The sequence below is a fragment of the Mauremys mutica genome, chromosome 3, assembly GCF_020497125.1.
Source record: "Mauremys mutica isolate MM-2020 ecotype Southern chromosome 3, ASM2049712v1, whole genome shotgun sequence".
NCBI lineage: Eukaryota > Metazoa > Chordata > Testudines > Geoemydidae > Mauremys > Mauremys mutica.
In genome coordinates, this window is record NC_059074.1 from 137,756,457 (window position 1) to 137,773,315 (window position 16,859).

General features: G+C 39.6%; 1 protein-coding gene across 11 annotated transcripts in view; it reads right to left on the minus strand.

Moving 5' to 3' along the window:
* The window catches only part of RGS7 (regulator of G protein signaling 7), a 427,776-nt gene that overhangs the window by 131,635 nt on the left and 279,282 nt on the right, over positions 1 to 16,859 (minus strand). The window lies entirely within an intron of this gene.

The following is a 16,859-nucleotide window of genomic DNA, read 5'->3' on the forward strand; positions in this document are numbered from 1 at the left end:
GTGGGATACAATCCTATTCTACATCTCCAGGGGGTCACGGAAGAGCCAACGTTGAGTGTAATTGGATCATTTTTGTTCAAAGCAGAGAGGTCATGCAAACTGGATTCTGCAGCCCACACCACTGACTCTATGGATTCAGAGATTTCAAGGCCAGAAGGGACCACAGTGATAATCTAGTCTGAGCTCTTGTATAAGAGAGGCCATAGAACTTCTGCAAGATAATTCCTTTAGCACTGGAGCTTAAAAAAAATCCCATCTTGATTTTAAAATTGACAGTGACGGAGAATCCACCACGACTCTTGGTAAATTGTTCCAATGGTTAATTACTCTCAAAGTTTAATATTTACATGTTATTTCCAGTCTGATGTTGTCTAGATTAAACTTCCATCCATTGGATCATGTTATACCTTTCTTTTGCAAGATTGAAGAACCCATTATCAAATATTTGTTCCCCATGTTGATACTTATAGACTGTGATCCAGTCACTCCTTAATCATCTTCTTGTTAAGCTAAATAGACTGCACACCTTGAGTCTATCACTATAAAGCACGTTTTCCAATCCTTTAACCATTCTCATGGCTCTTCTCCAAACCTCCTTCAATTTATTAACATCTTTCCTGAATCGTGAACATCAGCTCTGGACACAGTATTCCAGAAGTGGAAGACTAGAGGTAAAATAACCTCTCTACTCCTAGTTGAGATTTTCCTGTTTATGCATTCAAGGATCGCATTATCCTCTTGGCCACACTGGGAACTCATGTTTAGCTGATTAGCCACCATGATCCCCAAATCTTTTTTCAGAGTCACTGCTTCCTAGTATAGACACCCCCATCCTACAAGTATGACCTGCATTTTTTGTTCCTGGATGTATATGTAATGTCGACAGACCCATCATTGGCGGGTGGGATCAAACCTGAGACCTCTGGAGCTTAGTGCATGAGCCTCTCCCACAGGAGCTAAAAGCCAACTAGCTGTTGGCTAAGGCTGTAGAGAATTCTGTCTATGTCTCTCCCTATCTCTCTCTCCGTCACTCCCTCCAGATGGGACAGAACACTACACCCAGGAGGTATATGGGTAACATATATATTTAGCTTTATTAAAATGCACATAGTTTGCCTGCACTCAGCTTACCAAATGATCCAGATTGCTCTATACTGGTGACCTGTCCTGCCCCATTTTTTGTATGTGGGTGGGTATAGGTAATAGCTAGGACATGACCAAAAGGTCCAAACATTGTTTGAATCTGTTGGCCACCCATACTTGGTAATGGCAGCAGTGGACCACATACGATGTTTAAAGTGAACAAAATGCTTGTTCTGGAGTGGGCTACAACTGATAATTTTGCTGAGTCAAGGAGGTTTGAAAGAAAGGTTTTTTGCAGCTGGGGATGGCAAGGAAAAGTTTAGCACAAAAACCTTGCTATGATTACTTGGCTAAGATGAATCACTAAATAACCCAAATCTAAGCCTGTTTTGATATCAATTACTAGTACATCAACCATTAATTTTGTTTCATTGTCATGGACTGCTATAATAGTCACAGAACACCCACTTGTGACCAGGCAGTTCAGATAACATAAACATGCAACAGTAGGTAGAATAATAGCCATCTTTTCAACTTGTCTCTATAGTAGAGAAAAAAAAATGATTTTCTTTTCATCTTCCTTACACCAGTTTCCAGACCATACCACACCTCTAGCTAACAAGACAACATAATTTGTTTCTTTTAATAAGGACAATATTGTACTTTATTGTCCAGCAGGAGTAAAAAGCTTGATGTAATAATAAAAATATATTGCAGAGGCAGGTGTCCACAGATTAACACAGGTATGTGCTCCCAATTAAAGAATTTTCTATATGCAGTGATGGTTCAATTTGATATAGATCAGCTTTGCAAATAACTACTCACCCACTCAGAGGCAAACATTTTATTCTGACAGGAAAGTAAAATATTTTTATCAACAGAGTAAAGGATGAGCCAGTAAATTTCCATGACACTTTTGCAAAGCTGCTTTTATAATCTGATTTAAATATTATTCTAATAATAATCCACTACTGTATGTCAAGGTTGTCCACTTCCTCTACAATGGAGGATTTGTGCAGCAAGCAGCGGAGGTTTGACATAGTTCAGCAGCACACACTATTATTAAAAACTAAAGAAATCCCTCGGACTTTCAGACAGACGTATAATTAACTAGCCAAAATGGCTGAAGTGATGCCTAGCCATGCATTACAGAAACTTCTAATAGAGTAGTAGTTGCAGAAAGGGAGGTTCATGGCAGGCCTCACTCCTTCTCCAGTGGCAGCAGCAGACTATGGAAGCCAGGGAAGGGCAAATGACAGCCTGCTCTCTTTGTTGCCATAGACTGCACTGGAATGAAGCTGCTGCAGAGAAATGAGTGCCCTGATTGCTAGAGATTGGTGATCTGGTATAAAAAGCCTTTGAGGAATGTGGTGAGCAGGCAATATGTTCGTTTTCAATTACTGGTCAGTTGATTATTTTGTTGTACATGGGTTTTGATATTATGTCGGCTGATTATTCTTTTATATAGTTTTATATATTGTGTGTGTTTGGGGGGGGGGGGGTGTTCTCCAGGTGAAGGAGTGTGAGTTTCTTGGTTTGTTATGTGCTTGCTTGAAGATTACAGTGTGGTCTCTTTGGGGGCTGTGTGCTGAGCCAAGTAGCCTGCAAAGCTAGGCTCAGAGCTTACTCAAAAGGCTCTAGCCTGCTGTCCTTTGATCCCTAACCTCTTTAAAATCCCTTGGCAAGTGGGCAGGGCTAATTCAGGGAAAACAGGGGTTTACAAAGCCAAGTTCCTAAGTGACCAGAGATGATCACTCAGGAGCAGCAAACAAGGGAGTTTTGTGAGGGGCTATGAGAGGCAGACACACCTAACAAACATAATCCCAACTCAGGACAATAAACCCACCTCAAAAAAATACCTCAAGTAGATATAAAAAAAATAATGCAGGCAGATATACAGCAGCAGAGATGGGATTATTGAGTTTATTGCATTGAATGAAGCATGTACGATTACCTGCCTCCTGCACATGTGCTGTATGTGTGTGTATGGTGCAAGCAAGTCATGGCCCTCAAAGACAGAGAAGTACATAGATGACTCTTTCAGGGACACAACAGAGTGTCTGGCAGTCTGTGTGCTGTTAAGAAGGATGAAAGTCTTAGGGAAGGAGAGCATCAAGCTGGAGCACAGGAAGACAATTCCACATCCTTTTAGATGATGTCATGGTATCCTCTCGCACTGAGGATACCCCTCCTGGGGAGGGATGCCAGGTACTAGGAAGAGTCAGGTAATAGTAATGGAGGATTTGATTATTACAAATATAGGTTGCTGGATTTGTGATGACCAGGAGAACTGTGTGTTAAATTGCCTGTCAGGTATGAGGGTTACAGATCTCATGAGATACCTAGATTATTAAAAAGGACACTCGCAAGGGTAAAATGGCTGCAAACTGCATGGAAACTGTTTAAAAACAACACCGTGATACAGGCTCAGACTAAATAAATAAAAACAAAACAGGAAGAGGAATCAAAAATGTCACCATGGCAAAACAGCTGAGTAATAGTTAAAAGCAAAAATGCATATTTTAAAAATTGCAAGTCAAATCCTAATGAGGAAAACAGAAAGGAGCACGTACTCCAGCAAGTCAAGTGTAAAAGTATAATTAGGCAGGACAAGAAAGATTTAAGGACACAAAATCTAAAAGCAAAATAAATAAATAAATAAATAAATAAAGTACACCAGATGCAGGAAGTCTACAAAATTGTGCAGTGGGGCCAGTGCACAATCAAGATGCTAAATGAGCACTCAAGGAAGACAAGGATGGAAGCTAAATGAATTATTTGCATTGGTCTTCACCGCTGACAATATCCCAAACCTGTGAGATCCCCCACACCTGAGCCATTCTTTCCAGGTGACAAATTTTGAGGAACTTTTTCAGATTGAGGTGTCATACAAGAGGTGGATCTACACCTTAAGGTCTGATTTTTAGTGGCATTCAACTCTTAGTATTTCAACAAACTTCAACGGGAGCAGCAGGAGCTTGGCATCTAGCAAACAAATCTTATACAGTGGTGGAGCCAAGTGACCCCAGTCAGGGTTAGGGCCCTGTTGTGAATGGTACTGTTCAAAGAGAAGGTGGACTTGGACTCAGCCTGCAGCAGAAACAGTGGAAAACAAACAAACAAACAAACAAACACAAAGTGAGTTTCACAATTCCAATGACTGCCCTTCCTTCCCTGTGCAATGGCTGCCTTGAGAGTAGGAGACAGCAGGTGGGTAGCAGCTGAAGACACTAGCAGAAATTGGAGGAGAAGAACTGTGTGTGTAGGAGAGGAGAGGGGGAATTAATAGACTCCTCTCTTATTACAGAAGTGCTTCCTAGGTGGGGAGTCTAAATCTGGGGAGCAGACTGGCTAGTCGCACTCTTTAAAATACCTGCCTGGCTTCTCATCTTCCTGTGAACACGAGAAGCCACCTAAACAGAGATCCTATTCCTTTATCCCACAACACAAATAGTGCAGAAGCACCAGGGGATTTTCTGGAGAGTGAAAGCAGAGAAATGAATTGCAGGGAGGAAAAGAAACAGAAGAAAGGGAAAACTGCAAAAGGGAAGAGAAAGGAGAGAGACACCCCACATTAGTAGCCATTTCTGAAAATTTAGATCTAAATGATTTGTCCAAGGTAACAACTCAATGTCCTATACTTAATCTACTACACCACAGTGGCTCTTAGGCAAGTCACTTAACATGGGACCCTCAATGTTCTCATCTGTACTGTGGATAGCTATACTTCCCTATAACCACTTGTAATGAGGCCTTCACTTGCCCTTGCAACAAATCAGCCACAGACCACTTCTGAGTGCAACCATCAGTGCTTTTTATTTTCAGTGCTAGCTCCCACCACCTTCTATTTACAGTCTGCTCCAAACCAGCAACCTGGGGGACAGCTAGCGTCTCCAGCCAGTGGAGATGCATAACCTTTGGTAGCTGTGGCTACTCCTCCCTTCTCACCTCTTCCAGCCAGTCTTATATAGCCCCCTGGCTAATGAGGCCTGCAGGTGCTACTCTTCTAGCAATTTGGCATGGCCTACTCAGCCAGCCCCAATTAATGCTTCTTAACTGGAGCTGGGCTAACAGGGGCCTGCCTCAGGACCTCCTGACCAGCACCCCATTACACTGCTATATGAAAATGCAAAATATTTTTAAGGTCAGTCAGTGAAAGGGGCAGGATTTAGCCCTACATTAACACTGCTGTTGTGAAGTACAGTTCAAGTATTGTAAGTATCCAAACATAGTTTTATTTTTATTTATTAGTATTGTCATTATCATGTTTAGTTAATTAGCCTGCAGCAGATCTGGGCAAGATGAAATAGGATATCACTTGCCTTCTTTGACTATGTCCATACAGCACCTTGCATGCATTATACCAGGTTTAAATAACATTATCTAGACCTACATTATAATAGGTTATATAACAATATACATGTGTATTCTAACAGATTGCTATAAAATTACCTATATCTTGTTATACTGATAATGGTCTATGCCTTACATTGCCTTTCCTTATCTGTCATACAAATAGCTTCCAAGGAGATTTTCAAACTTTAACAGGCTGTACAGAATATAGATTTTTGGAATTGTTTTACTCACTACTGGAATGCAGATGTCTCTAGTGAGAAAAATGCACTAACTGTTTACAGAGACCATGGCAAACTGCACAGAGCAACTGCAGCATCTTATGTCAGCAAGGAAAGGAGAATGCTGAGTCTTACTGGAACTGCAGGCAGAATTTAGGCACAATAAGCACAAAGTAAATACCAAACTTTTGGCCAGGCAACCATGATCAGCATCCCCAACTCTTGTGAAAGATGCCAAAAGATATTCAACCACCATAAGTGCTTAGGAACTTGGGTTGTGTTTCATCCAAAAAGAAGCAGCACAGTGCCTCCTCATAACAGTATGATGGGGATTTGGGATCCACCTCTTGAAACACCACAACCTGCAGCACTAGGGGATCCTCTAGAACTCTCCCATCAAAGTATAATGGCCTACCACAGTGATTCTCAACCCAGGGAGTGGGGTAGTTGATCATGCTAGTCCAGGTGCTTGTGGTGAAGAGGAACATGACCCAGAGAAGAGAGCAGTGGGGGTGGGAAGACCTGAATGATTCCAAGTGGAACTTAAGTGATGCTAAGCCCTGCCCTGCCCCCCTCAACATGGGGTGAATTTCACCCATGTTAAGAGCTGTTCAGACTCCATTGTTCCCCACAGGGCATCATTCACAAACACTGAAAGTCTCTTCTAGTTTTTTAAATGAAAAATATATGAGCTACAGCAAAGGATTCTCTGGTGCTGCTAACACCATGTGTTGATAAGCCTTAATGTTGTCATCTTCACACAATTCACTGCTAAATTCTGAGAGTAGCTTATCTTGGACAGTGCAGATATCATTAACACTGAGAAGAATAATACTTTGCCATTCCTAGACACTTCAGCCATAGATTTTAGATGATGTTTCTCAACTTCTACAAATGCAGAAGTAAAAACCAGGATTTTTTAAGACCAAACTCTATTCTTCAGATGGACCATTTTGATGAAAGCTTTACTGTTATAGTGCAGAATCACATCTTTCGTTATCCATGAAATCCAATGCATATTGTTTTGATCATTTTTTAAAATGTAATAAATTATATACAAGCCACCTTTTATTTCAAATTCTGCACTCCGATCTTAATAGAATGCTCATGCCCAAAGAGTTTGTCTTCCCTACAGACTTGCTGCAATTGATCCAATTTTGAGTAACTTCTCTTTCTCTGGCCTAACTTAAGAGAATGTGATCACACTGCACAGTAAAAAAGCAGCTGAGTTCCACACACTTGCTATAATGCCCTGCATCCACACTGGCACTGCATTCAATCATGGGAGATACAAACGTTTTTAGAGACCTATTTCATGCAACATACCTCTGCAGCCAACTGTGCAGTTCTATGATGGGTTTCATGGACTATAATGGTGGAACTTATCTGCCCTCTCTGAGGATTGTTGGCAGAAATGATACTGCTCAAGAAACCCTTCAGTTCAACTTAACAGGCTCCTGGCAGGATTCAGAGACTTTGCTGTCATCTTATGTTGGAAGGTGTGGTTCCTGTTCATCCCAATAACCTGGGCTGGTTCAAAATAGGTCTTAAAATATAAAGATTCTTCCCAACTGAGTTATCCAGTGCCACTTCTAAAAGATGACTCTCCTTTGCCCTTACTAATTGGTTTAGCATTTAGCTCCACTGCAGAAAAACAAACAGCCCCGCCCTCAAACCATTATGGTTACCGGTATAAATACCTTCTGACGACTTGAGTTTGGGATCCTGTGACACTTTCTCAGGCACTCAGAAATATGAGTCACCTTGTTATCTTCCTGCCTCAGTGAGGGAGATATTTGCTGGTGCTACACTGAGTGACAGCTCCCAGTCACCTCAGACTCTTAGCCACCCCAGACAAACTTCTCAGTATTCTGCCTGCTCTTACTTGGTCTTGAAGGTAACATTTGGTGCACCCCAGGTCCTGAGCATTTCCTTGGCGTATCCAGCCATTGTCACAGAAAGTATACACACCAGCATGTTTCATTCAGCTAAGAATTCACATTGTGTAATATTACATTGAGATCTACTTATGACAAATCAAAGAGGAGTTCATTAATGGAGTTTTAAGTGATACTGAGTAAGGACAGTAGAAACAGTACTGGTTACAAATGATGCAAAAGTATAACAGACTTCTAAGGCTCCAAGCACAAGTTTAGCAAGTGACAATCCTTTGGCTACAGTAGTTTGCTCACCCTCAAAGTTTTTCTGTAGAGCTAGCTGATTTTCAGTCAAATCAGGACCCAGATTTTCATGATTCTCCCACATCCTATCAGGGGATTCCCTCAATAAATAGATAAACTGTCTTTTTGCTTCACCTTATATTTCCCTAAAACTCACTGTTATGACACCAAACACTAGACAACCCCCTTTGATGCTGAGTTCACATGTCCCTCAAACCTGTTGCATTAATATGCAAATGGGGCTTCCTTTATGTTGGCTTGTCCTGCTTACTTTACATCAGAGATCTAGGCTGATAGGTAAATCAACATTCCTTCACCTAGGAAAATCTTATTTATTAACACAGGCTGTTTAAACATTTTTTTTAACATACAGACAACTTCTTGCATGATACTCATACATACATTTTGCAATGCTTATGATGACCAATACAAAAAATCTTTTATTTGATAGCTTACATTACATTCTTTATAGATAAAGACTCTGACAGCAATGGGTTAGGTATAGTGAGTTTATCAGGCCTGATAAGAGTTGCTATAGTGACAGTGAACCCTTTATCAGTTGGCACTGAGGGGTTCATAGGATCAGATGCATTAACTACAGGAAGAAAGCTTCAGCCCCTTTCTCCTGCTGATTCACAAGGCTTGTAGAGAAAATATTAGAGTAAACCAATTGCCAGAGCTGGATTTTACAAGAAAAAAAATGGGCCAACCAAAAAATGAAATGCAATAAAAATGAACAGTGATACATCTGCTCCTTTAGCAGCAGAGAAGAAACTTTTTTTTTTAAATCCACAGGTAAATTTCTTCTTTTATCTATGATTACCGAGGGCTTGTCTACACTTGAAATGCTGCACCACTACTGCTGTGCCACTGTAGCACTTCAGTGTAGACACTACCTATGCTGTGGGAGAACCCCTCAAGAGGCAGTAGCTAAGTGAATGGAAGAATTCTTCCCTTGACATAGTGCTGTTTATACTGGGGGTTACGTCAGATTAACTACACCGCTCGGTGTGGATTTTTCACACCCTAGCAACGTATTTAAGTTGACAATTTTCTAGCATAGACCAGAGAAGTATAGAAGTTTTAATATGCTTATCTGCATTTTGTGGAACTGATTCAGATTCTCCTAAAACTATAATGTAAACATGACTTACATATACTTCTGGCTAGATTATGTTTTTAACTAACAGTGAGTGATATTTTGGGATTTCAGAAGAGACATCAAAAAATGACAGCCATATATCAGGCACAAAACTTATTTTGCTGATGTAGGTCAAGAGGAGTAAGTTTGTGTAGCTATAATGTCCTGCCAGGAGAATTTATTATGCCAGGGCAGAAGTTTGTACATGATTTGCTGGTTGAAGTAAACAGGGCTGCTGACTAAAATTGTGTTACTCATGCATTTGCCTTTATTTTTGCACTGAAAAAAAAATCACAATCATCATAAGCCTGACAGTAACCAATAAATAAATAAATAAATCCACTTATGCACTGCATTCTCCAAGACACCAGAGAGAGAGAAGGATGCTTCCTAGACATGAAAGAAATACAATGAAATGGAAATTTATGAACTAGAGAAATTTCAGGAATGAAATGAGGAATCCTGTGGAAAGGAATCCCAATCTTCAGTCACATACCAGACTCGTACAATCTTTGAAAAATACCAGTGCTAGAATAAGAAGAAATGTTAAGAGGAGTTATGCATTTTAATTTATCAGTACTAATGTATATTAAATACAAACAACCCATACGTAGAAGCAAATTCTGTCTTTTGACGCATGTCTCCCATTAATCCCAGCAGAAAGCCCATATGCATATGTAACATCTTGCATCCCTGAGAAGGTCATCAGCAGCTGGGATCAAACTCGACCGCTGAATCTAAAAGCAGAAGCCTCTATTTTCTGAGCAAAAAAGACCCAACTTTCTTAGCCAAGGCTGTAACAGGATTAACTAGTATATGGGGTATATATTATAATTAAAGGCAGAATTTGGCCTATTTTTCTTTATTTTATTTGGATACCACAGTAAGGTGACACTTCACCACCACTAACAGTATTAAGGAGAGTAAACCATGGAGCTCAGCAAAACTAGGCAGTTCCTATTCTTGAACACCTTGACAGTGTTTTGTTTATTGTTACTTTCTAGTTTCTATTCATGTGAGATCAGACCCAGAATTTCATTTAGATTTCTCATGACCTCACACGTTCAAAGCGAACTCACCCAGTACGAGAGAGGGGTTTCACTTCAAACTTGGTCAAGAGTCATTCAAAACATTTGCAAATCTCAATCTCATTCTACAAACTTGGCCTAATTCAGGTAAGGACACATGAAATCAGATTAGTTTCCTGTAACTTCAGGTTTCATAATGAGAGGTTCATGGCTCATCAGCAGCCAGTTTATTTGATTTAGGTTTATTTAGTTAAATGAGTAGGTGGGACAGTTTTCATTGTGGCTTTATTTCAAGTTATTAAGTCATATTTAATAGACACAAGGATGACAAATGTGTGTGTTATGTTTTGCTACTCACTTGATCAATTTTTTCCTTCTCATAAAAGGTTAGTTTCCTTGTGTAACAAATGCTTGAATGAGAGATCCTAATTCACCTTCTAACTGCCCACAGCCTGTTTGGTTCAGTCTCCTAAATATTATGCTTTGAGAAACATTGATTAGTTATTTTTTCCCTTCCCTCATACATTCGTAAGTATGGCGGGGGGGGGGGAGGATTACTTAAGTTTGACCAAATTCTCACATTGTTTTCTCCAGTTTATGGAAATACATACTTTTAGCAAAGTATTATCACTAAACCTTGGTAAAATTCCATCGTACACAAGATATTGTCAAGCTCACCTTTAATCTTCACGGACTGAAAAAAATGGATGTACAGTATTTGTTTGGCAAAATTTGCTAGAATGCAGTTTCACAAAACAAAATGGAGAACATTTATCCAGCTTTAGGGGGTATAAAAATTTAGGCCTCAGTCCTGCAAGAACATATGCTTGCACTTAATTTTAAACATGTAAGTAGTTCCATTTACTTGACTGGGACTAAGTTAAAGTTAAGTACATGTATAAGTGTTTACGGGATTGGTACCTTGCTGTTTATAGAAGAGCGAGAGGCAGGGAGGAAAGAGGTCCAAACCAAAATCTTGGATCTGAACATGCCCAAGGTATACAATTGGTTCTTGACTGCACTGGCTGCTGGTGAGAGAGATTTTAATTTGAAGAAAATAGAAGTAATATAAACAGATGTTCAACTCCTGTCTTCACCCTGTTTATCCTACTGGATCAGGGAACACAACTCACAAGGCTGCCAAGGGATATCTATCAGAGGGGTAGCCGTGTTAGTCTGTATCAGCAAAAACAATGAGGAATCCTTGTAGCACCTTAGAGACTAATAAATTAATTTGAGCATAAGCTTTTGTGGGCTAAAACCTACTTCAGCAGATGCATGGACTGAAAAATATAGTAGGCAGGTATATGTATTAGAGCACATGAAAAGATGGGAGTTGCCTTATCAAGTGGGGGGTTAGTGCTAATGAGGGCAATTCAATCAAGGTGGAAGTGGCCTATTCCCAACAGTTGACAAGAAGGGGTGAATATCAACAGAGGGAAAATTACTTTTTGTAGTGACCCAGCCACTCCCAGTCTTTATTGAGGCCTAATTTGATGGTGTCAAGTTTGCAAATTAATTTCAATTCTGCAGTTTCTTGTTGAAGTCTGTTTTTGAGGACACCAGGATTTCAACAATTTCTACCCCACATCAACCTCAGCGTGGACCAGTCCACACAAGAGAGCCACTTGCTGGACACTACAGTGCAAATAAGCGATGGTCACATAAACACCACCCTATACCAGAAACCTACTGACTGCTATACTTACCTTCATGTGTCCAGCTTTCATTTAGACCACATCACACGATCCATTGTCTATAGTCAAGCCTTAAGATACAACCGCATTTGCTCCAGTCTGTCAGACAGAGACAAACACCTACAGGATCTCTATCAAGTATTCTTAAAACTACAATACCCACCTGGGGAAGTGAAGAAACAGATTGACCAAGCCAGAAGGGTACCCAGAAGTCACCTACTACAGGACAGGCCCAACAAAGAAAGTAACAGAACGCCACTAGCCATCACCTACAGCCCCCAACTAAAACCTCTCCAGTGCATCATCAAGGATCTACAACCTATCCTGAAGGATGATCTCTCACTCTCACAGAACTTGGGAGACAGGCCAGTCTTCACTGTTATATATACACACACAGACACGCGCGCCTACTGTATTTTTCACTCCATGCATCTGATGAAGTGGGTTTTAGCGCATGAAAGCTTATGCCCAAATAAATATGTTAGTCTCTAAAGTGCCACAAGGATTCCTTGTTGTTTTTAAGGGATATCTAGTTACCAATCAGCTACATCAATCAAAAATACCAGGAAAGTGAACTGAAAGAAGAGGTGCTCAAAAATCATGATGCAAAAATATTTTAAGGAATGTTTAGTTGTATAACTTTGAAAAGACAGATAATAAAATAGCTACTCGTGGGAACTGTACAGTTTAGGGCTCCTGCAGTGATGGTTTCAGCAGTTTCCATCTAAGTATGTATTCTTATGTCTATCTTATTTAGTGATTTTTTATTTCTGTAAAATTGTCAGTAAATAGTCTTCACTTTGTAACAATCTAAACTGGGTCTTTGGGGAGGTTAAGCGAAGGGTAGGTAGCAGCTTGGGTAGCTGAAATCTTCTACAAATAGTGACCCCAAAAGATAGCCACATGCTATTGTGGGCACAAGGATAGTGATACGCTCTGGAGCTCTTTTCATTACCACCGTCCCTGACATAGTTACTTTTCAACCGTAAAGTGCCTTCAATCGAGGGATTTCAAAGTGCTTTAGAAACACTGGTGAATTAAAAGACATGATCCCACTGATATGCAGGTGTTGGTTTGGCAAAAGGTACTAATGGTTTGCACATTACAGTGTATTGATGGATAAAATTCCATAGAGTTAAAGATGCCATGTATATTTTGTAAATAAGCAAGTTACATTAAGAAAATATATGACTTTGTTACCAGTTTCTGCACCCAAAAGGAAACTGTCAAGAGACCCAGATCTGCTACCACTCAGTAAAGGTGCAATAACAGCATCATCATTTTATACACAGAGATAACTGAAGCACAGAGATGTTAACTGTGACTTCCCAGGCTTACCAAAGAAATCAATGGCAGAGCCAGGAAAAGAACTCACATCTTGGGCGTCTCAGCTTGTCTACACGTATAGCACTGCTGCAGCACTATCTACATAGCTCTCCCATCAATGTTAGGTACTCCACAGCCTCATAACACTGTCTACACCAGGGGTTAGGTCAGTATAACTACATCACTCAGGGGTGTAGATTTTCCACTGAATTACGTAGTTATAGTGACAACTTGGTAGTGTAGACCAAGCTTTAATTCTGAGTTCTCAACAAGTCCATCCATCCTCTGTTGTATCTTTCAAAGAATTAAAAAGACTTTAGTCTATAGTGTACTCCATCTGGTAACTTTCACAGCACTAATTATCACATTAAAAAAAGAAAATTGCAGAGGAGGATAGATTTTCCACATTAAAACTAATTGGCACCACCACTGAAGAGTCAACACTCCTAAAATGGTCAATTTCGCAAACAAATGCCAAAGGGCATATCTGCAAATCTGTAAACTCAATTAATTGCCTTAGTTTGTGTAGAGGCCAGGCATATTTTTATGCATATTTTTATTTCTGCTCCTTTAAACTTTTCAATAGGGCTAGAGGGTCAAATACAAACATGTATTGAAAAACAAACAAACAAATTGAAAGCTACATACTGAAAAAAAATTATAACCATGCTATATTGGTGCAAGCTCTGTACCACTACACTGGATTAACTTCACTGACATGTCCAGCATAAATTCACAGAATCTGACACATTAATTCTACCTAGTATGTTTTCTGGATGAAAATTTTCAACTTCATTGGAAGTGTTAAGCTGAAGCTAGCAGGAAGCTGAGCTTTACTGCAAATTGATCTTTCAAATCTTCTATAGTAAATTATTTCCCATTTGCAAACAAACTGTATTCAATGATATTTTTTTACTAGCATTTTACACTTGTAACTATTTTTTCCTTCAAACTGCTGTTTCCAGATAGCACTTTTATACTTATTTGCATAATGAAAACAAATTCTGCTGCCTATCTATTCCCCATTATAATCTACCACTACCCATAAATCAGTATGTCCTTTATTCTCAATGAAAGGGTAGTGCAGTTATATTTCTTATTTAAAAAAAAAATACAAATACTACAAATGTGGAGAGGTAACATTTTCTCACACGCTCTTATGCAGCTTCCTTTCATATTATTTCTTCTCTCCTTTACCAGAGGCAAGCTGGATCTAGCACTGCCTGCTTAATGCTGAAGTCCAATCCTGCAACTCTTGCTAACATGAGAAGTTCTCACTTTCAGGATTACTCTCATGAATAAAGTATGTAGAATTAGACCCTTAATCTTCCTTTTGATATAACAGGATACATTTTTAAAACGTTGTAAATCAATGTATAGGTTAAATTTTCTTGTGTTATACAAGTGATGCCAATGAGATTGCACTGACACGAGTGAGAAGAATTTGGACCATAACTTGCAAATCCTGGGCAATGAAGTGTGAATGTGCATGATCAAGCCAGACAGCCATCCACAAATGAGATGGGTATGATACTCTTCAACGCAGGTGTAGACATGATTATTTTGGCACCACAAAAACTCTGGGAAGGAAGGATGGAGCTTTCATTGAAACTGGCTAACAATGAAGGACTATGCTAGCCAGCTCTAAACCAGTTGGGCTTTGGAAAGGTCTGTTCTCCGAGTCCTTATTACTGAAGCACAGTAAATATGATGTCCATTGGACTGTTTTTTTTCCCCACACAGTACAATTGTGATGCTCTCCTCAGGACAACCAGAACCATAAGCCACTGTGTAACCCCTCTGCCTCAGCGAGGAAGAGTTTTGCTTAAACTGAGTGTCATCTGCTTGCCACACCAGTCGATCCTCCTTTATACCCAATCCTCCTCACTAGCAACTCCACAAGTCTCTGCCAGTCTAAATCTTGCCTTGGAGGTAACAACCAGTGATTCCCCAGAGATGTCTCTGCAGCGTCTAGACCCTCTCACTGGACACTCTCAGAAATTATTAAGTTTGCTGTCTCCAAAGAGACAGTGCACAGCCCAGCCTGTTAGGTTTGCGAAGGACTCACTCTTTACTTCAGTGTAATGGCACTGAGATGGTTTATTGTAAAACCAAGAATAAATTTATTAATAAAAAACAGATTTAAGTGATACCAAACAAGGATAAAGGAGATAGAAAAGGGTTACAGACAAAACAAAACCGACATCCTTTCTAGTGCCTACAATTTAATTCTAACAAGCTATGTCTTTGCCCAGCATCCACATATCAAGTTAACAAGCATCTCTAGCCCTTCCTGGTAGGAGGATCCAATGTTCTCAGAATCAGAGAGTGTTGTCCTCAAGAGCCAGGAAGACTTTCTGGGAGTACTGACTCTGCTCCCTGGTGTGCTCACTACACTACTTCCTCCATTGCTTGTTAGCGTGATTGCTTTGTTTTCACGATATGTAAATATACTTTCATAGTCATCGGTTTGTAAGCAAGCCAGTCACACACACACACATCCACAGTCCTTTATCTATGGCAGGCTTGCCTTATGCACTGCTTCCCGAACACATTTTAGGAACATATTTCCAGCACACACACACAACTCTTTATACACAAGCCATACATAACCACACAGTGCTATTCCTAATCAGCATGTCACTAATTTTATATGATATTTTACTCAATACACTTTTATAGTATGATAATATTGTATACAATCACTTGATTCAATTGCATATTTTGGGGTTCAGACCCCCTGTTCTCCACTGGGGTGTCTGGACCCTGATTATCATGAAAACCTGATAGGACATGATCAAACTTCAGCAACTCAAGTGTTTTGTATTAAGTGTTTTTGTAATTATTATTGTTTTATTGCATATTAACAAAGAAAACCATGTTTCATCTTCAGTTTAATCTTTCTTCCCTGGGAAGCTTCTCTCTGCTGATGAGAGAACTGACTGACAATTGATCCCAGTACTGCAGTTCAAGGGCAAGTCAGTTACTGCTAATGTAATAAATCACCACAGTTTGACAATTGGGAGTCTCATCCCAGCCAAACAGTAAGTAAGACACAGACTCAAATCATAATACAAATAGGCTGGTGAACATTTTCATACCTGACAAACAAGGCAAAGAGAACAGAAATAACAGTAGCTCAAAGTCAAGTCTCAAGTGCTCACATTTTGTTATCTGCATTGAGTATGATCAACAGAAATAGGCATGCAAGCTCTATTTGTATTGTCAGTGTTAGCTGGGTGCTGGAATGGGTAAAGTTATGTTAACCTGGAAGCCATTAGTAACCATCCTCTTTGTTGAGACAGTTCTGGTAGGTTCACAGTTGGTTCCTTTAAAGTATCTATCTTAGGTAATTTACATGGACCTCATTGTCATAGTATCCGAGTGCCTGACAATCTTTAATATACCGATTGGAGCTGGGGGGGAACTGGATTTTCCATTATGGGAAATTCCATTTTTGGGGGGAGTGGAGGGGTGGAAGAGGGGAGGTTCATTCTAAAATGGAACAAAGCCAAAATATTTTAAAATTTCATGTTAAACCAATTTTTTTTTGGAGGGGGCGGTATTTCAGGATGATCAACATATTTTGTTTCAAGAAAATCAAAATGTTTCATTCTGACTTTCCATTTTTAATAATTTTATATAAAATTAAACATTGAACCAAAATTTCATTTCAAAATGGAAAAATTGAAATGTTCCATTCTGAAAAAATTGAGTTTGAAATAAAACCATATCACCATGCAGTGTTTTGTTTCCCCACTCCATCCCCCAAATGCAATTTTGTCAAAATGTCCAGTAAATGTTTTGCTTTTGATTAATTTCCTGATGTA